Source organism: Adiantum capillus-veneris, chromosome 19, assembly GCF_014529385.1.
Source record: "Adiantum capillus-veneris isolate H3 chromosome 19, ASM1452938v2, whole genome shotgun sequence".
In the NCBI taxonomy this organism is placed as follows: domain Eukaryota; kingdom Viridiplantae; phylum Streptophyta; class Polypodiopsida; order Polypodiales; family Pteridaceae; genus Adiantum; species Adiantum capillus-veneris.
The window spans coordinates 151,717,880-151,742,631 of NC_140949.1; the positions used below are offsets into that span (position 1 = coordinate 151,717,880).

The following is a 24,752-nucleotide window of genomic DNA, read 5'->3' on the forward strand; positions in this document are numbered from 1 at the left end:
AACCAAAGGGGTATGAAGTAAAAGGTAAGGAGAAAATGGTTTGCAGATTAAAGAAGAGCTTGTATGGTTTAAAGCAAGCATCAAGACAATGGTACTTTAAGTTTGATCGATGGATGTTGGATCATGGATTCACAAGATGCAACTTGGATCACTGCGTCTACATAAAGAATTTGGGAGATGGAAATTTTATCATCCTAATGTTGTATGTTGATGACATGTTGATTGCAAGTGCTAACATGCAGGACATCAAAGACCTAAAAGAGGAGCTGTCTAAATCTTTTTCAATGAAAGATTTAGGTGTTGCAAAGAGGATACTTGGTATGAAAATATCAAGGGACAGGACGAAGAAGACAATAAATCTATCTCAAGAGGATTACATCAAGAAGGTACTAGAAAGATTTGCAATGCAAAATGCAAAACCAGTTTCTACACCTTTGGCTGGTCACTTTAAACTAACGAAAGACATGTGTCCAAAGACACAAGAGGAGATAGCCTATATGTCTAAAGTTCCATATGCTGCAGCGGTAGGTTCTCTAATGTATGCTATGGTCTGGACAAGGCCAGACATTGCACATGCAGTGGGAGTTGTGAGTAGGTTCATAGACAACCCAGGTAAAGAGCATTGGCAAGCTGTGAAGTGGATACTTAGGTTTTTTAAAAGGGACAACAACAAATGCTTTGTATTTTGGAGGAACTAATATTTTTCTAGAAGGGTATGCTGATGCAGATATGGCAGGTGACAAAGATACTCGAAGGAGCACTACTGGCTATGTGTTCACAATTGGAGACACAACAGTAAGTTGGGCTTCAAAGCTGCAAAAAGTGGTTTCACTTTCTACCACAGAAGCAGAGTATGTAGCAATGATGGAGGCAAGCAAAGAGATTCTGTGGCTTCATAGATTCTTAGAAGAGCTTGGATTCAAACAAGACAATTGTGTCTTGTACAGTGATAGCCAAAGCGCTATCCATCTTGCGAAGAACTCAGCCTTTTATTCAAGGACAAAGCACATTGAGGTGAGATATCACTTCATACGCACTCTTTTGGAAGAGGGACAACTAAAGCTAGGAAAGGTGCATACAAGTGAAAATCCTACAAACATGTTTACAAAGGTGGTCAACAAGGAGAAGTTGAGCTTTTTCTCATCTTCAATCGGCATTCAAGGATAAGAAGCCAGAATGGAAAGCAGTCACAGGTTTGGTTTGGAGATCAGTCTCCAAGTGGGAGAATGTTAAGTATGGAGCCTGATTTACCCTTGTAATTTTCTGTGGTAAAAGCGCACATTTGTAAGGCCCCCATTATGAGGAGAAGCCATCGTGCATGAAGGAAAATCACTCGCCGGAAACCAAAATTTTCACGGCAAAAAATCAGGTCCAACCCCGAGACTTTTTTTTCCCCTCGCCGGAATATTATGGCCGGACGGCGGCCGGAAAGTGGTCGAAAAACAATCGTCGGTTGGCCGGTGGTCGGAAGTCAATGGCCGGTGGCTGAATTCAAAAGCGGACTTGTCTTCTCAAGGGCGGCCACACATGGGCGGATTGGAGGGTCCGATTTGGACTTATCTACACAAGGGTGGCTACACATGGTTGGCTCTCATGAGAGTGGGCAGCCCTTTTGGCCTGTAAAAGGAGGCCATTTCTACACACATTTCATAGTGTGAAGTTGATGCAACAAGGTGAGGGTGAGGTGGTGAGAGTGAAGCAAGGCGGGAGCTCCATTAAGGGTATAATCCCTTTGTAAACTACTTCTTGTTTTGAAGTACTAAAGCCATTGAGTGGCTGCTTTTCCATGGACGTAGCCCACGTTGGGTGAACCACGTATATTGTGTGTACTCTCTCTCTCTCTCTCTCTCTCTCTCTCTCTCTCTCTCTCTCTCTCTCTCTCTCTCTACTCTATAATCTCGTGTATGTAAATCTGTCTCTCTCCATTAAGTAATCTACTCAATTATCTATTTAGCTACGTCTTATTTCCTAACAGTAGACTGTCTAATAGGATTTTAGGAATTCCTAGCATTTAATTGGAAATGAACATGCCTTTCCTAATAAAAGATATGGTTTAATCAATTATCTTAATGCTCATTGGACCCTTAAGGTGACTAACCAATAGCCTTTTAGCACACATTGGGGGCAATAGGCCTAAAAGCCTGACATGTGTCCTTATAGGCCATGAGGGGAGAAGTCCTTGTGAGAGAGTGTGGGTTCTTCTCTCTCTTCCTCTATCTTGAGGGCTCGCCCCCTTCTTTGTAGGCTCCTTTGTGGAATTTTGAAGCACCTCAAGGTGCTTAGTCAATAAGCACCTCAAGCACCTTAGTCATTGAGTACTTTATCATAGGTTCCTACCTTAAAAATGACAAATTGAATTTAAATGTCCTAGGCCTAAAGGCATTCAACACTAACCTTTGGAGGCTTTAATGAAGCTAACCCTAAGTTCTTTAAATGCTTCATTAAGTGCACCTTGCTCTTTGATAGACTATCTCCTTTATGGACCCTCTAATGGGATGAAGTCATCCCTTCTTTTTGGCCCGTAATGAGATGATTCTAAAGCACTTATGGCACCTAGCTCTTTCATAGACTATCTCCCTTTTTGCCCTAGAATAGAGATGACATCATCTCTCATTTAGCCCCTTGGTAGAGATAAGTCTAAAAGCACATATCTATATTCTAGCTCTTGTTCCCCTTTTATCTCCCCACATTAAATGATCAGTTTAATATGAGAAAAATCATTTAATAAAGTTAGATATTAGATTTTATGACAACCTTGGTGGCGACAGCGTGAAGGACCGACGATCATTTTCAACAATTTACACATGGTAAGTCCATCAATCCTTCAAGCCTCATCATCCCAAGGATTCACTCACTTTATTCATCCCACTTTCCTCAGCCAATCACCTCATTCTACCTCTTGCAAATGTACCAGTAACTTTTTCTAGTGAAAACTAACACTAACTACTAACCCGTCTTGTAAATTGCACCCACTCTACTCTACCTTGGAGTAGAAACCGCCACAAATAGATTCACTCACTCCTCTTACCTCTCCAATAATATCTTTTCTTGAGCCCCACCCATGTGACTCAAGAGACAAGAGAACCCCACTCTCATAGAAAAATGTAAAGATTTTCATAAACATGTTTTCTCATGTAAATAAGCATTAGGAACTAATCCTAATAAGGGCTACCCTCAGCTATAAATAGAGCCCTTCCTCCTTTGTAAAACAAACATTCTCCACACCATTGCACACTACTTTGAGTGTATCATATTGTAGAGAGAGAGCTCCCTATACACCACACCATTGGTGCATAGAAGAGCTTCAGTTACCATAAGTTTAGAGAGATTGTGAGTGAATCTTACTACCTACTCCATCGTGCCGTTGTATCCTCTTCTTATATCAATAAGGTGATTAGTTTAGGTGCAATTGTCATCAAATGGTGTATGCTTCTCTCTCGGTTGAACTTGGCCAACCCGTCCACTCCCCAAGGTGACTCATGAAGGGGATCGGGGAGCACCACAGACGGAGAGTGAGAGAGAGAGAAGGAGAGACACATACGATGTGGGCGGGGAGACTCAAAGAGAGTGAGCAGCCCCCTATACACTTATGCTATGTATAAGGTATACAAGTCAGTGGGCGCCCAGACTCTGGGCGGCCGGGCAAGGCACAGGTGCCTATACCCCAACAACCTCCCACTTAAAGGCGACTGTGCCTTTAAGCAATGGAACCTAGTCTAAAGACTACAAAAGGTGAGAGAAAACCGCTCTCAACCGATACCCACTGGCTGGCTGTGATCGTGTGCATCCGGCTGTCCTGCTCCCGTGTAAGTCCATACACCACCAGACGTACCGCACACGTACTGCAAGTATGTACGCAATACTTACATATCTCCCTCGTGCACTATGCCATCATCAGTCAACAAACGACTGACAACCCCAACTGTAAATGCTCCCACTACAGCTGCGATATCCGGTCTCAAGATCAACATCTCATACATGAGACCACCGAATGACGATGCAATGCTAGCGGGCCCTGCTAGCTCTACGGAGCATGCATCAACATATATATCCCTGGCAATAGGCATCTCTGACTGACAAGGCGTGTCAGCCACATGCATCTCCTGACTGTCCGTAAAAGACGCATCAACCTGTCGTGCAACCTCAGAGCAAACCAGCTGCTCTAGGTGTCTGCTGGAAGACATATCCTGCACAACTATATCCCCATGCTCACTGTCGAGCATAGAAAGGAATGACTGCATAATCGCTGACATCTCAATCTCCTCTGCAATCATCCACTGCAAACATGACCACTCAATCTGCTGTGACTCACTAGAGCTCTCATGCTCTAACTCCGTATGCATAGACTCTTGCACAACGTCCTCCTGTCGTGACTCACTAGAGCAAGACCGCTCTACCTGTCTATCCTGCATAGAAGTATCTCGCACAACTGACTCTCTGCTTTGCTCAATCACTAGCAAAGCATGCATGTGTGACTTTGTCACCTCTTTGTGTGACTGCTCAAGTCGTGCCCCAACTGTGTGCACAACGAGCTCACTACTCTACACTCCATGCAAAGCATCCTGCAACCCATGAGCAAAAGAGACTCGCCTGCTCTCTCGCTCTCTACCTGGCTGCATGATCATAGAGACAACACCGTCTCTCACGTGATCCACATGCAATGGGTAACCTGTACCACTCCTGGCACCTCTCGCAATCACTAGCGAACCCAAATGCATCACAAAATCTCGCTCTCGTAGCGAAATCTGACATCCACAATCTCTAAGCTGACCAATCGAGATCAAACTCACTGTCAAATTTGGTACATAGCGCACATGTCGTAACAAGTAAGATGCACCACTCGGTAATGACAGTCTCACATCTCCTGCACCTGCTATCGCATGCACCGATCCATTGGTCAAACGTACACTACCAAGCATCCCGCTAGAATAGCTACAAAACCATTCACGATGCAACGTGACATGAAACATAGCATCTGCGTCTAGCAACCACTGCGAAGGGAGTGCACTATCCACATGTATAGCATCTCGTGCATAGCTCGAGGTAAAAGTGACATCCCCGTCACTAGCATACTCCGACACTACATGTGCCTCAACTGTCAAAGCAACTGAGTCCATGGCATCACTACATACATCTCTGAGACTGCCATGTCTCCTACGATGTCGCATACGACGAAAACAACGCCGTGTAACGTGTCCAGAATGACCACAATACCAACATGTCACCTGTCGGCGTGCTCGTGAATGTACATGTCTCACACAAGTCCGTGATGACTCAGATCTATCATACATATCATGTAATCTGCGCCAAAGTGCTCTCGAAGTAGTCTCATACATAACAAGAGCATATACAGATTCCGCAAGGTGCAAAGAGAGCGTAGATAGTTCCATCTCCTCTAGCTCCTGCCACTGATCGTCAGACATGTTTGAAGGTCTACCTGCATCACCACTCAATGGTCGATGCAACCCTCGCTGTGTCAATGCATCAAGCATACACTCTCTCCATGCCGCAAAGTCTGACCCATCAAACACGCGCATCTGTGAGAGGTCACAATCTGATCGATCAACTGTCTCTGCCATGAGCACAATGTAGCAAACTAGAAAGCAAAACCACCTCACCAACAACACCTGGAAATTGTCTACAAATATGGCCAGAAACACAATGTAAAACCTGTGAGACACACTCCAAAATAGAGCTCCCGCAATGTCAATACAAGCCTCGCATGCTCTAGTATCACACTACAATCTGTGAGCTAATCACCAAGCCCACACTGTGCGGTATCGATGCATACAGATGCACAAATCTCCCACCTGCAGAGAACACCGCATGCAAATGCTGAGTGCAACCCGCAATCTCTACCTAGATCGCATAAATGATACGCATAAAACTCCTGGGAAAATTTTGCCAGAGTTTCGACGTACAATGGCTATCAACACAAAATAACCATTGTCCTGTAAGCTCAATACAATGAGCAATCAATGCGCATCAAACTACACTCAACATACATGCATAAGCTCTGCAAAAATATGGCAAACAATGCTCGAGATCACAAGACTCTCCCACCTGAGAGCAAACCACTGTCTCAAGCAAAGAAAGATACACAACTCCTCACTCTTGCGAGAGTGGATACAAAAAACACAAAACTGTGTCCAAACTGACAAAACCTGTCAAAGTGAGAGTAAACACTCGATCACAAACTATGGCAAGAATTTGGGAAAAATCCGACAGAATTTCCCCTGAAAACTGAGCAAAAAACTCAAGTACAATCTCTACCATAAACCATAACACTACTCAATGCCAATGAGTAGAAATGCCAAAATGGCTCCACATTTTCACATACAATGGCAATCCGCACTCAACGTACATCAACGGAGTGACCGCGCATAAGCAAGCGCCAAAAGATTTGCAATCCGGAAACTTATTCAATGCGAAAACAATGCTCTCAAGAGAGCTCACCGGCACTTGAAAGTGCTCGTCAAAATGCATGTATAATGGGCATCAACCATGCGCCATAACCATATGCAAACCATCCGCAAAGACCATGAATCAAAGCACAAAATCACTGCCAAAGTATCCTGTGAAAACCAGTGAAAGAAGCTCCACCCGTGTGCTCCAAAAAACTGTGTCTCTCAAGAGACCGCCTCGATGGTGTGTAAACGCCTCCGTACTTCGTTGCCCAAGTCTACCAAAAAACCCTCAAACCACAAGCTTAACACAAGCTGCAATTGCATCTTCAGCTCAGAATTTATGCACTCAACTTCAAGCATCTCCCGTGCTTCCAAAAGTGCATCAAACTCGCACACAATGCGACAACAGAAAATCTGGAATTTCTGTATACAGTCAGTCTGAGCTGAATATCAACAAAACGGTGAGGAATTTGCAAAAAGTTTCTTCTGCAAAGTTGTAGACCACGTCGAAACGGATGGGCAAATCATGTAGAATTCTCAGATCTGCATTCTACAAGGAGAAAAACGAATCTGAAAATAGTGCTGCTGCGCACACAGTTTTAGGGCAGCACCTTCACTTACACACAGTCTTCCACACTCCTTTCTGAGCTTCCACAAGAGCATACATCACTCTCAACTGAGCTCACAAGCTCCCATTGCATTCTCACAAAGCTTCCAAGATTTCTTAATCTCTCTACCGTCGAGAGCGAGCGAGCTATCGCCTCGAAGCTCTCAAAGCCGTCGTGCTCTCCGCGGTCACCATAGCTCTGATACCAATTGAAGGGGATTGGGGAGCACCACAGACGGAGAGTGAGAGAGAGAGAAGGAGAGACACATACGATGTGGGTGGGGAGACTCAAAGAGAGTGAGCAGCCCCCTATACACTTATGCTATGTATAAGGTATACAAGTCAGTGGGCGCCCAGACTCTGGGCGGCCAGGCAAGGCACAGGCGCCTATACCCCAACAACTCATTTACTGAAGGTTTCTAGTGTTTTTGTTTGTGCTTAAGGATTGTTGTTGGTTGTTGTTGTTGTTTGGCTACCATTGTAAGAGGGTAGAAGGTGAGAGGGCTCCCATAACCCTAAGACAAGGTGTAAGTGATAAAACAACGTATTTCAATTGTTGTTTTTTAGGTGTCATTGCAAATGAGTCATTAAGATTTGAAGCAAAGTTCTACTCAAGCTCATCTCTCTCTTTCTCTGTGTCTGTGTGTATATGTATACAAGGTTGCTTGATCATAGCCGTTACATTTCAAGGCAATCTAAACTCTCTCTCTCTCTCTCTCTCTCTCTCTCTCTCTCTCTCTCTCTCTCTCTCTCACCACACACCCCTTACCCCACTTCATTGCCAAACCCCCCCCTTCCCACGTTCTCTCTCGATCGATAGGCGGGCCCAAATATTCTCTCTCGCTCTCTCGCTCTCTCTCTCTCTCTCTCTCTCTCTCTCTCTCTCTCAGTGCAGCCGTTTTTTGACCTAATAGACAGCAGTCCACTCTTTTGATCATAACTTCTTCATCCGAACTCCGATTTGGGTGATCTATAGCCTCAATCGAAGAGCACGAAGTCCTCTACGCATTGATGTAAAGACAGAAATTTTCAGAGTTATGGAAGGCATTTCTATAGCAACATTTCCGAAGTGAACAAATTCAACAAAATTGATTCTCATCTCCTATTTTACATACAATGTCTTCCGGCACTCGCAAGGGTTCTTCTTCTTCAACAAGGTCCACAACCATTGTGGAAAATGATCCAAAATCTCCTAAGTGTGGAGATAGCAACACAACCACCCAACCAACGACATCGGAAACCATGATCATGGCGTACTTGGTATCATTGCAAGAGACCGTAAACAAACAAGGCGAAGACTTACGAGCACTTGCAATGGAGAATGGCACACTAAGAGTACTTGTGGTTGAGAATGAGAATCTCAAGAGGACACTTGAGATGCAAACAACACGTTTGATGCAACTTGAAGAGGAAGTCAAGGAATGTAAACGCTCTCTTGTGGACTTGAATGCTTTGAAGGAGCGGATGAGCAAAGTAGAGCATGACCATGTATTGAAAGAGGAGAAATTTGACACTATGAGCCGGGATGTATGCGACATGAAAAATGTATGCACAAACAAGTCTTGGGCTGATGTATGTGGTAGCAATGTGGTTTCTAATTCCTCACTCATGCAAGCTATGGTTCAAACAAAGAATGTTGAGAATGTGGATGTGGAGGAGTTGAAGGAACGGGAGCGACGTTCCAAGAACATTGTTATTCGTGGAATTCCCGAAGAGAAGTTAGAGACACCTCCTTCTCTTACCATTGTTATTGAAGATTTCTTCAAAACCCACTTTGGCATGTCCGGAGTTATGGTCTATGGAACACATAGAGTGGGGAAGCAAGGAGCTCCTCGCTCGGGAGAACGGCCAATTGTATGCACCATGCCGGATGAGACCAAGCGAAAGATTATCCTTGATAATAGTTGGATCTATTTGAGGGATACAAAATGTTTTGTATGTGAAGATCGCACTATTAAGCAACAAAATATGCGTCGCAAGGCATATGAGGAAAAGAATAATAAAAACAAGGAGATCTCTCATGAAGAAAATGTGCCCAAGGAGGAGGCAAGTCTCTCAGGCAAATAGGGATGCGTGACCTATGAGACCAAGTTACAATTGAAAATATGCTTTTGGAATTGTAATGGATACCCATGGAATGCGGGGGTTGGCATTGATGAACTAACAAGCAAAGCCGATGTTGTACTTCTTGTTGAAACTTGGGAGCATGATACACAAAGGATTAACGGCTTGGAGGATTACAATGTACATTCATTGATGTAGTCAAAGAATCTCAAGCAACGAAGAGGACAAGGAGGGTTAGCATGTATGGTTAAGAAAGGATTGGAAGATTTTGTATCAATTGTGAAAGATGACAAGTACAAACGTTATGTATGGCTGAAAATTATGACGCCAAAAAGAGCACCCATTTTTGTAGCCGGTTGCTACATTCCTCATCATGATTCTCCCTTTTATGCTTGTATGGATAGAGATCAACCATTTTCTGATTTGGAAGAGGACATTGCTTATTTCGAAGGTGAAGGTGATGTTATTGTATTTGGGGATATGAATGCTCGCACAAAAACATTGCAACATGATACTCAACAATTTGATATGCCATACATTTCAAGGGAGTTGGAGGAAGTTCACTTGTATGATCGTACTTCAATGGATGAGAAAGAACCGGATCACTATGGAAAGTTACTTTTACATATGTGTAATAGCACGGGTATGCTCATTGCCAATGGTATATCTTTGTGGAGCGGAACCAATGGATTTACATGTAGAAGACATAATGGGGATAGTGTGATTGACTATATGCTACTCTCTGAAGCCATCATGTATCGCATAAAGAGTTTTATGTTTGGTCAATGGACCCCGGAATCCGACCATCGCACCTTATGTATTGACCTTTCATGTGGAGAAGCAACTAAGCATGATAATCTCAGCCAAAGGAAAGAGAAGTTATCACTATGTATGGATTTCAAACAGGCACCAATGTACATTGAAATGGTTGAGCAAAAATTATGGATGACAAAGCTTCAATGTGATGCACCATTGGAAACTAAATGGGAAGCTTTCAAGAAAGCTATTTGTTCTTGTGCGGAAGAATGCTTTGCCATAAAGCATCTCCATGGTATCAACAAAGATAGATCACGCAAAAGGTGGTTTGATAAAGAATGTCAAGATGCTCGAAAGTCCTTGATAAAGCTTGATGCAACTATGGACAAAGACAACTATCAAAGTCATTTGCATACATACAAAGCATTGATTCAAAAGAAGAGAAGAAGATGGGAAGTAAAGCAACAAGAATTTCAAGTCCAAGAAAAGGCACATGCATGTGGAAGGTTTTGGAGAAACTTGAGAGGCAAGCGGGTTGAGAATTTTGGTAACTTGAGTCTAGTGGATATGTACACACATTGTAGGCAATTATATGAGCAAGAAAATACTGAAAAAATGCCATTTTATGGTTCACTCCCATGTATGCCGTCTTTTTTTACTATTGAGGATGTATGCGGTGGGCTTGAAAAGTTGGCCACTCGCAAAGCGGGAGATCTTCAAGGTATCAAGCCGGAGATGATCAAATGGACGGGAGATTTTACCCATGAGTGGATGTGTGATATGTTCAACCTTGCACTTCAACATGGTATGCCTTATGATTGGAGTACTAATTGGGTTAAGCCTTTGCATAAAGGAGGGGATGTAAAGAATATAAACAACTACCGGACTATAATGATTGGGTCTCTTATGGCAAAGTTGTTTGGGTGCATAATGGAGATGAAATTGAGTGATTGGGCTGAAGAGAATGACAAGCGTGCAAAGGGACAAGCGGGTTTTCGTCGATGCCATAGCACCATTGATCATCTTGTCACTCTTCGTGTTCTCATGGAGGAAAGTCGGTTGAAAGGCAAGCGATTGTATTGCTGTTTTGTGGACTTTAAGAAAGCCTTTGATATGATTCCACGTAACAATTTGTGGAGAAGGATGGAAGAACTCCAAGTGCCAAGTGAGTTTATGCTTGCGGTTTCTCGAATCTATGAGAAGGTGATTTGTCAATTGCGCATGGGAAGAGAAATTTCAGAAATTTTTGTAAGCACTATTGGGGTTAAACAAGGATGTCCATTGTCACCAACTCTCTTTGGTCTATGCATCGATCAATTGGAACAAATGGTACTTGACTTTATGCAAGAAGAAGGCATTGAAGAGGTCACTATTTGCAATGCGGTAATCATGCTTTTGTTGTATGCGGATGATGTAGTGCTTCTAGCACACACTTTAGAAGATGCACAAAAGCTTATGGTTGTCCTTGAGAACTTTTGCTTGCATAGTGGGCTGATTGTAAATGAATCCAAAACAAAGGTTATGCTTGTGAAAACCAACCATAAGGAGAAGCCATGCATTGTGTACAACAACGAGACACTTGAAGTTGTTGAGAGCTTTAAGTACCTTGGCCTTGAGGTTCCATCCAATCACAAGTGGCATGAATGTGCTATGCGTCGTTTGGAAGCGGGAAAGAGAGCATATTATGCATTTGAGAACATGTGTAATGCGGGAAACATCAAGTGTTGGGTTCTCAAGAAGTATCTTTTTGATGCATTGGTGACACCGGTTCTTCTTTATGGAGTTGAAGTGTGGGGCGGGAGCATCTCAAAGTCTACTTGGAAAGAGTTTGAGAATGTCCAAAAGCATTTTCTTACAAACTTTCTCCAAGTTAAGACACAAACACCATATATGCTCCTACTTCTTGAGTCGGGATCTCTTCCAATTGAGGTTATGGGCATGGAAAGGGTTGTGGAGTACATGATAAAGATGCGTCAAAACCCCTCACATAGACTTCCTACAATTGCATGGGAAGCAAGCAAAAAAGTTCAAAAGACGCATAAAAGCAAGATCTTGAGCACGGGATGGATGCAAGACATAAAGAAGTGGTTTGGGAGATGGGATGCATTACACTTGCTACATGATGCTTCAATCGACTCTCAAGTGAATGAAGCTTTTCTACAACGCCAATGTATTACGGCTTGGGAGAAATCCGGTGGGTCACGCTTCATACATTACACCACCTATATTGCCCCCAACTACAAAACCATGTTCTTCGCTGAGAGAGGAAACCGTACTCACACTTACATGCTTGAGCCTATTCCCTTGTCCGTGATACGCACTATTGCAGCAATTCGACTTAGCTCCCATTTCCTTCGATGCGAGATAGGGCGTTGGGGCAATGGAGAAGAGTCAAATCGATTGTGCACATTATGCTCACTGCAAGTTCGAGAGTCTGAGTACCACACACTACTAGAGTGCTCAGCTTTTGATCACATCCGAACTTGCTTCTCTCACATTTTCAGCCATAACTTAGACCTACACACTTTCCTCTCCCAGCCAAAGTGTGGGCTCTCCATTGCGACTCTCATCACTACAATTTTGGAGCATCGAGAGTCACTCATCAGCCATACACATACTACATCACATGTAACTTTGGTCCCATAGGTCATATTTGACCTCCGAAGACGATAATAAAATCTATCTCTCTCTCTCTCTCTCTCTCTCTCTCTCTCTCTCTCTCCCCCCTTGCATCCTAGTTTGCATCCAAAACTAGGCGGTGCCCCTTTTTCTTGTTTGGGTTTGGCTGTGGGTTTGTAGTTGTTCTTTGTGCTTTGTTTTCCCCAGCCCCAATTGAGCAGAACGAGAGCCTTAAGGAGTGTTTAGAGGTTGCTCCTCTTGTTGCCCGCCCCGGACCGCCTAAATTTTGGTGGCCCCTTTTTTTGTTTGAGTTTGGCTGTGGGTTGTAGTTGTTCTTTGTGCTTTGTTTGCCCCAACCCCAATCGAAAAGCACGGGAGCCTTGAGGAGTGTTTAGAGGTTGCTTCTCTTGTTGCCCGCCTCGGACCGCCCCAATATGAGTTTGGCTATGGGTTCTAGTTGTTCTTTGTGCTTTGTTTGCCCCAGCCCCAATTGAGCAGCACGAGAGCCTTGAGGAGTGTTTAGAGGTCGCTTCTCTTGTTGCCCGCCTCGGACCGCCCCAATATGCTGCAAAGTGGTTGGCTAGGTACCTGGAGTTCCATTCAGTAGCCATTTTATTGAAGGTGTTGATGAATGTGTCGTGCTTGATTTTTGCAAGCTCTTGCGGAGTTATGGTCGGGTTGCGAGGTCTTGCCACCCTCCAATACTACTCAAAGTGCGTGACGTGAAAATTTGCATCTTCGGATTCTTTCCTTGAGAATATGGGAAAGTTTTTGGCAAGGTTGGCTATCTTAAGCATTTCTATTTGGTGTTGTGGTGGCACTATCTGTTGTTGTTGTGTCTCTGATAGCTGATGAAATTGCTGCAAGGACTATCCATTGGCGTGTTGCTGAGTTGCTTTGCCCTTATGTGAGAAAGTACAACCGCGTGGCCTGCTCCAGAAGATAAGCATGTAAAGAGGCGCTCTAGCTCTCACTTACTCTAGACTTAAAATTGAAGCTAGCTTACCCAGAAGCTGACTATACGACCAATGAATTGTCAATATTTAGGCATGTCTAATCACATTGGCTATGGCTAAACAAATATCGTTACAAATTGGAAGCTCATAGCTCATTAATAGCCCATAAATATCTCCACATTATACTTTGTATGGACTTTTCAATTATACATTTGCAATATGCTTAGTTCCACCCAATCTACACAAGGCAAACATATGCCATGGGTTCTCCATGCAATCGTGCACACTGGTTCTCTTGAATACACAAAGGCTGCTCGTTTTTGCTACCAACCATCATGGAAGCTGAATGCAACGCCGCTAAAAATAGATGGCACATAAGAACAAGGTTGCCATCGAATTTTAAAGAGTGCGCTGATAATCGAACTTAGTAGGCCTTTACTCATCCACACATTCCCCTTAAACCAGTTTTTTGGATAAGCATGCCAACCTTTCAAGTGTTACAGGGTGTTTAACACCGAAACACGGATGGGGAGCGGAGCGCATGACGCGGCACAAGGCCCACTTGATAGGATGGCACGTCACGGATGTTACTGTGCGTACACTGAAAGGGATGCCCGGCCAGGATTTTGTCAGGTGGGCGGGCGCCGTTTAGTGTGAAAACACCCTCGCCTGACAATAGATTCAGAGGAGCCTCGCGTGTCCTTTGGTGTGTAAAGTCGACGACGATGAAGGTGATCTCTCTCTCTCTCTCTCTCTCTCTCTCTCTCTGTTAGATTGCGGTGTAGGTCCTTGAAGATGTCTACGTGCGCAGGATTTTGAGGCGCAAGCGGACCTGCTCAGGCAAGACCCACAGCAGTTGCTGGAGGAGATGGCCTGGCTGAGGGAGGCCAACGTGAGTACAGGCAAGAGTTGACATCCGGGGAGCTCATTGCAGCGGGCTTTGTTTTTTATGAGGTTGCACTTGCAGCATGCAACGATGACACGAAGAGCTGGATTGAATCAGTAGTTGCTGCAGGTAGTTGCTTAGGCCACCCAGGCCGCTTTTGGTGTTACTGTTTTTTACAAAGGCTTTCACAGTTCATCGTTGCAGCTGCTCATGAGAGGGTGTAAAATTAATGCCCATCACATCTATACTTCGTGGGGCTAGGTAGGATTTTGATTGTAGAATTTTCATCGATAGAAGTAATGTGATGAGGGGAGCCTACGTGCACTAATGGCAACATGTGACCTTGAGATCCCAGGGATTTGGAAATGATGTGCTGCTCGTTCTGCACTTGCATGATATGGGTTGGGAATCAGCATTGTGTCATTCGAAAATAGCTAGAAGTTGAGATAACGTTCCAAGTTTGCGCGCGTTGAATAACGATCCTTTTTCCTCCACGAGGATTCCGGGCAGCAATATCTAAATGTTGCCCTTTAGATCTCAGGGATTTGGAAATGATGTGCTGCTCTTTCTACACTGCATGGATTCTGAGTAAGGGTTGGGAATTAGCATTGGGACATTCTAGAATAGCTTGAAGTTGGGATCACGTTCCAAGTTAATGCACGGTGAACAATGATCCTTTTTCCTCCTTCAGAGGATTTCTGGCAGCAAAATTTAAGGCATTTACATGGAATGTTGAGAAACATGTTTTGTCCTTTTGCAAGTGAGGAGGATCGGCAGGGAGGTGTAGAGGCCACCCCCTGACGGCTCCGCATTTCGGCTCTCAGTGTGTATGCAGATGTTCCTACGAGAGAGACCCCCCCTGGTTTGCCATCGTGAGAGCTTTAGCGAGAGCTCATCGCAACTCTTTTCTCTCTCTATTCTCCAAATGCACGTAAGCAGCACTCTGAGAGAGAGAGAGAGAGAGAGAGAGAGAGCAGCAGCAGCAGCAGCAGCACGCTCGCCTCTCTTTGCAGGCCTCCCATACTGCCTACAACTTTATGCAGGGAGCGAAAGAGCTCTTGGGCAATCTCTCTCTCTCTCTCTCTCTCTCTCTCTCTCCCTCCTTTTCTATCTCCCCCCCCCCTTGCGGACGGCAGCAGAGACCTCCCCTGCAGCAACCATGGACAAACCCTACCTTCGTTTCCCCTGAGCTCTACAGCAAAGCAGAAGCACACGCCAACCTCTACTGCACCAGCCCCTTGGGCAAACCCCTCCTTAGAACACAAAGACATACGCACAGGGAGAGAGACTCTTTGCGAGAGAGAGAGAGAGAGAGAGAGATCTCGCCTTTGCCGACATAAAAATATAGAGATAGAGACCGAGACAGAGAGAAAGTCTCTCTGTGCTCCCCCATTGGCGCCCTTCCAAAAAATAAATCAGTCTCTCTCTTTCTCTCTCTCTTGCACGTGCCGCCTCCTTCCAATAACCCCTTTTGCCTTTCTTTTTTCAAAAGAGGAGTATCCTCAAAGATACCCCACAATAAGCTATTTCCATCATCGTATCGACATACGGGGGATAATTGATCTGCCTTTAGATTTTGCATTGAGCTCATAAATCTTAAGTTAGAGACATTTTAGTGTTGTACAATCTATAGGGTGCCCTGCAAACAAAAAATTTGGCCCAAGAAAAGTTGGAACTCAAAGAAGAGAGGAAAGGGAAAAAAGGTAGCATAGTGTAAGATTTTTGTTGATCACGTGCATCAAATCATTTATCTAATTATCAACACAAGTGGTTCCTCGGTGTAAAATTTGGCCCAAGAAAAGTTGGAACTCAAAGAAGAGAGGAAAGGGAAAAAAGGTAGCATAGTGTAAGATTTTTGTTGATCACGTGCATCAAATCATTTATCTAATTATCAACACAAGTGGTTCCTCGGTGTGGTATGTTGACAGTCACTATGGTACTCACTCTTTGATTGATTTTACTAAGTTAGATCATGCAAGAACTAAATTTTATATGTAAGTTAGGAGTATGATAGTTTTTATTTATTGATTGTAGTCTAAGCGTAGAAAGGGGGGTCATATTCTCAAATATGAGTCGTAAATAAGGGTTTCATAAAAGTTGCTCGTGCGTAGGTGGCGTCCCCTTTTCTATATAGAGTGACCCCCCCAATACTATAACAAAGAGAACTTGCAACCTCCCTATACCTCAGCTAATGTTGACGCTCCGGTGACATGGATATTCTCAAGGACAATAAGAGGAATCACTCTTCTATAGCTCAAACCCCCCTAAAGTCCAAGAACTATGGTAAGAAACCTCAATAAGGTTAGAGATGAAGTTTCTCTTGTTTTAAGGAGATCTCCTCCCCTTCCAAAGCCAAAAATATAGCTGCTTGGCTTAGAGGCCTCAGATTTGATGTGATAGCTCTCCAGGAATTCAAAACCAATGGAGAAGACTTGGTTTGAAGGTTATAAAAAATCTTAAAGAATCTCTCTTGGAAGTGTCTGCTCACGACAGAGGTTCAAGAGGCATTGCCATTGGTTTTCCCACCAGTTAGCAACCCTCTTTATCCCCTCCCCTAGTAGGCAAGTTTTGGTGTGCCCTTACTCTCCTGACCCCTTTAGCTGCACCTTTGCTTCACTTTACGATGGGGGGTCTACCACAAATAGAGTTGGATTGTGGGAAGATCTTATGCATTTACACCAACCCTTATACTCTGGTGGGAGATTTCAACATGGGGCCAGGGGGGTCACCGGAAGTGGGAGAGGCAACGGGAGGCGGTTTCTTGTTAGGGCATTCCTTGACAAAATGATGTGCCACACAAGAAGCAAACATTAGGTAGACACTTTTTCAAACATTACCTAATGAAAAGACCAGATGTGCCACACAAGGAGTGTTGGAAATAGGGTTGCAGGAAAACACACACAGCTTGGAGAAGACGCAGGAAGCCTCAAGGCACACAACATAGAGTAGTTTACTTAGTGTGCAATGGAAAGATAAGTAGCCCTAGAATGAATGGATGTATATACAATGCACGGGGGAATTGTTGGAAATAGGGTTGCAGGAAAACACACACACCTTGGAGAAGACAAAGGAAGCTCAAGGCACACAACACAGAGTAGTTTACTTAGTGTGCAATGGAAAGATAAGTAGCCCTAGAATGAATGGGCGTATATACAATGCACGGGAGAAAAAACCTCCTAAAGAGGGAAAAAATGTCATGGCGGTCCTAAGTGTGTTCACACACATCACTACCACATGTATATGGTAACAAATCCCCCCTGGAGTGATGCGGCGAACGAGAGCTGGCACATAAGTAAAGGGAAGTGCCATGCCCTGAGGACATGATCAGTCCACAAAGGGGAGTAAGCCCAAAGCTTTGCGGAAAGCTTTGAACTTCTCACGAGACAATGCCTTTGTGAAAAGATCTGCAAGGTTGTCTTGTGTTGACACATAAGCCAAGCTGATCTCTGCTGCTGAGAGCCTCTCCCGGACATAGTGGTAATGCACCTCAATGTGCTTTATGCGAGCATGAAAAACTGGGTTCCTCACAACTACCAATGCGCTCTGACTATAAGTGTAGGTGGTGTCTTGTCCAACACCCAAATCAGCCATAAGGCGTCTGAGCCATACACAATCAACCGTAGCTGTGAAGACTGCCCTGTACTCAGTCTCACAACTAGAAGTGGCCACAGTAGGTTGCTTCTTGCTCAACCATGATATACATGAATTGCCAAGCATGAAACAAAAACCACTTGTGGACACTCGCGTGTCAAAACAACAACCCAATCTGAGTCCAAAAAAGCATGTAAGTCTGGCGGCAATGCTTCCCCCTTGGGATAAAACAAGCCAAGATGTAAAGTGCCACTCAAGTAGCAAAAAATCCTCTTGATAGCATGCCAATGCTTAGATCTGTGAGACTGCAAATTGAATATATAAAAAATCCTCTTGGCAGCATGCCAATGCTTAGACCTGTGAGACTGCAAATTGAATATTTGGCCTTGTATTGCATACATAAATGAGGCATCCAACAGCAGTTTGGTAAAGAGTGACATCTGCAGGATCACCAACATCATGAAGACTCAATTTCAAACCTATTTTCATGGGAGTGGCAATAGGTTTACAATCCTCAAGTCCAAACTTACATAGCAATGTTTCTATGTAACTTTTCTGACACAAGGCAATATCACCATCACACTGCTTAAATTGTATACCTAGGTAATGATACAACAACCGTAAATCTTTCATCTTGAAAGTAGCATTCAAATCAGCCTTAAATTCAGCAATATGTCTCTCATTTGGTCCAGTGATCAGCAAATCGTTTACATAAAGAACCACAATGAGAAATACATCACCCTCACGCTTGACATACAATGTGCTTTCTGTTGGACTGTTACAAAAGCCTTGTTTGACCAAATGAGTATCAGCTTTCTCATACCAAACGCGAGGAGATTTCTTCAACCCATACAAAGCTTTGTTACATTTGCATACTTTATCCTCTTGTTCTTTCTTGACAAAACCGTGAGGCTGCGTAACATAAACTTCCTCAAATATGTCACCATTCAAGAAAGCAGTAACAATGTCTGATTGATGTACATCCCAACCAAAATGAGCTGCCAATGCACATAAAAAACGCACAGTAGTCATAGGACAAGTGGGAGCAAAAGTCTCTTCATAATCTATGCCTTTTTGCTGTGCATAACCCTTTGCAACAAGTCAAGCTTTATAGCGACCAATTTCACCATCCGGCTTGCGTTTCAACTTGTAAACCACTTTGTACCAATGGCCTTTTTTGCCAAGAGGCAAATCACATAAAGTCCGTGTGTCATTTTCTATAAGTGTATCAAATTCCGATGGCATGGCAGCCATCCAAATTTTTGAATTCTGTGCTTCATCAAAAGATAGAGGTTCCTCAACATCATGTAGGATAAACACAGCCAAAGCATAACAATCCGATGCATAAGATGCATGGCGAGAGCCTGAACGAGTACGACTAGACAAAGGTGGATCCAATTTACTGTCACACAATGTATGCACCAGCCATTTTGGCATACCTCTAGCCTGCTCATTTTCAGCCCTTTCCTCATCAAGTACATTGACATGTACATCTACATCAATAATAGGCTGATCCGTAACCTTTTTAGAAACCCCCATAGGCTCTACATTTGCCTCATTGGAATTTACATTCGTATTTCCACCTCTAAAAAGAGGCAACAAAGTGTCATAAATGTCCTATGAGCTTACATTATTGTCTCTAGTACATGAGAGCAAGGTCTGAACAGAATCTTCCACAAACACAACATTCCGTGAAACCAGAATACGCTTTGTTTGTGGATGATACAACCTGTAACCTTTGCTTTCAGCACTATAACCAACAAAAATACATTTGACAGCCTTATCATCTAATTTTTTGTGTTGTGTTAATTTGTGACACCAAAGCATATGCCAAACAACCAAAAATACGCATGTGCTCAATAGAAGGTTTTCTATCATGCCATGCTTCATATGGAGTAATAGACTGCAAAGCTTTTGTAGGACACCTGTTTAGTACATAAGTGGCACACATGATGGCTTCAAGCCAAAACGAATGCGGCAAAGCTTGACTTTTGACCATACATCTTGCCATTTCTGTAAGTGACCTATTTTTCCTCTCATCAACACCATTTTGTTGAGGCGTATAAGGCATTGTACATTGGTGTTTTATCCCACGACTAGCCAGAAATGCATTAAATTCATGAGACATATACTCCCCCCCTTTTTCAGAACGGAGGGTGCCCATAGTACATTTCGAGACATTTTCAGCCATAGCCAAAAATTGTTTGAAGCACATAAAAACTTCGGACTTTGCTTTAAGAGGATACACCCATGCATGCCTGGAGTAATCATCAATAAAAGTCACGAAGTAAAGGTAATTGCCCAAGGACGGAGTTTGCATGGACCCACAAACATCACTATGCACAAGCTGCAACCTGCATTTGGTCCTAACTGAACCATCCTTTTGGAAACTTCAAACACTGCATCTTACCTAAAAATACATCCTTCACAAACATGTTTAACAGGTGCTTCAAGAGGCGGTAAAGAAGCAACCATATCAGATTTTTGCAAACGTAGCAAACTGACAAAATTCAGATGTCCAAAATGAGCATGCCAAAGTTTTGCATCTGAAATAGCCTTTGAATCCAAAACTACATTTGCAAAATTCTGCCCACACTTGTCATACAAAGTAAGCTTATACAGCCCACGTCATAAAATGCCAGATGCAACAATTTCATCGCCAAAACTAAGATCATGTACAATACATCTGTCATCCACAAATTTGACTACAAGACCAAGTCTAGCAAGTGCAAATACAGACAAAAGATTCTTTTTGATCCGAGGTACATAAAGTGTATCAACAAGTGTGAAAGAACTGCCATTTGTAGCAGTAAGCACAATCTTTCCAAGTCCCTGAACTAGATAAGAGGCATTGTTGGCACAAGTAACCAAATTCCCATGAGGGACAGACTCAAGAGAGGTGAACAAATCACGATGTGAGGTAATGTGCTTTGTAGCACCACTATCAAAATACCACACATGTGAATCTGCATCAACCAACTGACATGCATGCATCATGGACAACAGGATTGTATGTACACTCTGCACTAAAAGCCCATTCTGCATCAGCATGAGCATCACAGTCTCCTTTCGCAGAAGACTCAACAATAGCTGCATTTGTAGTGGAATCAGCATTTGCAGTGGAACCCTCTTTCTTCTTAGCCTCTTTAGCCTTCAACTTAGGACACTGCTTGATCAAGTGATCATTAGCTTTACAATAATGGCAATGCATCTTCTTTTTGCCCTTATCACCAGAATTTCCAGACGAGTTGTTGCTAGCACAAGCATTAGGGACATGTGATTTTCCACTCGCAGAAGAACCATGAGAAGTGGTTGCATTACTGTTACCACCTTTTCTTTGAGCAGCAATAAAAGCTTGTTCAACTGCACGTTGTTGAGACCTGTTTTTTCCGGAAAGTGCCTCTTGCAAGAGCAATGTGCATATTTCATCAAACTTGACGACTTCAGGATTTCTTTGGTTCATAAGTCTCCAAGTACTAGCAAAAGTCTGGTAAGAATCTGGTAAGGCATCAAGAACAGTGTGCACAAGGGAACTATCTGAAATGACTTCACTTGCAGAAATAAGCTGCTCATTGATATCCTTGACACCAGCAAGGAAAGTGTCCATATCATCTTCCTCATTCATAATCTTCGATTCCAGCTCTTTATGCAGCAATGCAATTTTAGCCTCATTACGACCTTCATAAAGACCAGCCAGAATATCCCAAGCCTGTTTGGCAGATTTTGCTGAATGAATGTGGGGAGTAATAGTGCGCTTAACAGACAACACAATCAATGCATGAGCCTGCACATCTTTTACATCCCAACGAGCTTGCTCAGCTGTAGGCAAAACAAACCTAACAACTGCAATTCTTGCAGCATCCTCAAATCGCCTACATCCTCAGAACGAGGACGTACATTAATGCCTTGCACAATATTTTAGACGCCCTTTGACACAAGAATATGTTGCATCATACAAGCCCACATAGGGTTGTTGTCCCCATCCAACCTGTCCTCAGCAGCAAACATCTTGAACACATCTGTGTTGTTGTCAGCCGTGGTAAATGCTGCACCTGATGTGAAAACTGCTTGAAAAGAGGAGAAATACTGCGAGAACAACACGTGCTATATAGCACAAACTGTAGAAGACTGTAGGCACTGTTATGTAAAAAACGGCATTGACAAAAATTTTGCACAAAATGACGAAATAGCATGTGCAGTACTGTCTATAGTGGAGGCCGAAATGAGTCCAAATCAAAATTCTGAGCAGACCGAACTCTACGAGCCTACCCAAAGTATTTGTCGACCTACGAACGCTCGCCAAACCTCACAAAAATCAGAGAAAGTGAGCTGGCGTGTGCTCGAGCTGCTGGTGACTAAGCACAGAAGGATGCAATCTGCTATGATACCAATTGTTGGAAATAGGATTGCACAAAAACACACAGAGCTTGGAGAAGACGAAGGAAGCTCAAGGCACATAACATAGAGTAGTTTACTTAGTGTGCAATGGAAAGATAAGTAGCCCCAGAATGAATGGGCGTATATACAATGCACGGGGAAAAAACCTCCTAAAGAGGAAAAAAATACTCCGGCGGTCCTAAGTGTGTTCACACACATCACTACCACATGTATATGGTAACAAGGAGCATGCATTAGGTAGATACTTGTATTCTATCGATTGGTCAACCCAAGCCCATCATCAGTGAAAATGTCCATAGGGTTGGGCATAGGGAAGGAGAGATCCATCTCTACTAGAATCTGAGGGTGCCAATAAGGGTTAAAATCCTTGCGAGGTGTCTTGCCCACCACCCTGCTCAGCTGCGAGGCTATAGCTTTTAGGTGCCCGTGATACGGGAAAAGGAGGTTCAGGAACTCTACCCACACTGGGTAGCTCTTCAATGAAGAGGAAAAGGACTAAGGATTAAAGTTCTTCGACCATCGGAATAGGAGGAGGGGGAAACTATGCACTAACCAATTGATCACAATCATACGTCTTGTTTAGTTGGCTTAGTTGTACCACAACTAAGTAACTATGTCGATTTTGGCTTTGTTGTGGAATTCAGCCTCTAAAAGGGCAGGATAAGGAGTAGCCAATAAAAATTTGTTACACGAGTGACCACCGTGCAAATTTAGTAGGCTTAGTTAACTTGGTTATTTATAACTGATAACTAAGCTTTTGTGTGACCACTCTCTAATCACGAGCTACGAGCTCACTACTCGCTCCTCTTTAAAAAAATGACCCATACTCTGCAGATTCCTAATATATTACTACTATGTGACTAAGGTAGCGATGCTCCATCAAGGCGAGATAGAGCAAAGGCGTCTCTCTCTCTCTCTCTCTCTCTCTCAAATCATCGAGGCAATGCTCCATCAAGGCGAGACAGAGCGAGGCTGAAATCACTAAGGCGATGCTCCAGTGAGAGAGAGAGAGAGAGAGAGAGAGAGAGAGCTTCATCGGCACTGAGCACACGAGAGAGAAATAAAAAAGAAGCGCGTTCTATATAAATTCTAAAATTTGTGTTGCTTTATTTTTAAGAAGTTGCCCTACCTTCGTTTTAGAAATTACTTTACGTGCATCTTCAAAGATTCTCACGATTAAATGTTTTTTTGAAAAACTGGGGTACGTCCTCCTTGCGGCGATTTTGTAAGAATGGCGAGAATCAACACCCCGGTGTAGTTATTAATGAACGAAAAAGACACCGTCGTCTTCCCGATTTCTTTTGCAGCAAGTGTGGCGCTCGATCAGCTGGTATCAAGAAGCATGGCCACACAGGTTCTCTCTCTCTCTCTCTCTCTCTCTCTCTCTCTCTCTACGGCTCACATTATGGCCAATATGCAGCTCCCACTCTCTCTTTGCTCAACTGCAGCAACTCGGAACTGAAGCTAGTATGTAAAGTATGTATGCATTGCGACGTGTGATTATACAAGAATCACGGGATTATAATTACAAATTGTTACACACTAGATGAATCCCTGTAAAAGATGCCTACATTCTTCTGGTATCCTTGTAAACCTGTAGCCACATAACATTACATTACATTAAGCTGAAGACCTGAAAAACACCATGAAAAAACGGGTCAAAAACAACAAACAAGAAACCTTCTCGTGCGCTTATTGTAGGCATGCTCACAGGTGCACGCACACACATCTGCAAACATGCACAAATCGGCTGGGAAAATACATGCATGCATTAGAGTCGTAAAACACACACATGCGTATGCTTGTTAGCATATACATGTGCTGGCGGTTGCTGTAACCTGTAGCATCTACCAGCTTCAGGGCCAAAAGCCAGCGGAACTGGTTTTAATTTTCGCAAAGGAGACTCTGCAATAGGCATTTGTTTCATGTGCATGATCCCTTTATTTGTTACCTAACAGTGAGTGCTGCTCATCCTCAATGAAGACTAACCCGCAATATTTCTCACAACATAAGCCCAATAACCCACAGAATTACTGCATGTGGCAAAACGAAGGCAAAATCTACAGGTTTTGAAAAAAGTTGTACAAATATCGTCAAAAATTTGAAGAAGGCAAACCTGCAAAATGCATGTCCGTTAGCAAGGGAGGCAGCTTTGGACACAGTTGCAGCACGAGCGCAAGCACAAGCAGAGGCAGCAGAGAATCATGAGGAGGATAAGCACGAGTACAATCACAACCACAACGATGATGACAATATACATGGGAACTGCAACGGCCATTAGTGCTCCAGCTCCTGGTTTTGAAATCTTGTGGAAGAATAAACGTCTCGATGCTTTAGCTGGCTGAGTATTGTTGGCTGTTGGAATGGCACCTTGGTAAAGAAGAAGATTCGGAGTTTGAGTGTTGCTAATTGGACTATTTTCTTATTTTTTAAGATTAATCTCTTTTTAGGATATTTTATTATGTGCA

The 24,752-nt window shown here is 43.4% G+C and overlaps 1 long non-coding RNA gene across 1 annotated transcript; it reads left to right on the forward strand.

Moving 5' to 3' along the window:
- Positions 1 to 13,571: 13,571 nt before the first annotated feature.
- Positions 13,572 to 14,488, forward strand: LOC147435084 (uncharacterized). The gene is made up of 2 exons (XR_015185260.1): positions 13,572 to 14,140; positions 14,221 to 14,488. It is a non-coding gene; the product is annotated as an uncharacterized LOC147435084 (long non-coding RNA).
- Positions 14,489 to 24,752: the final 10,264 nt, after the last annotated feature.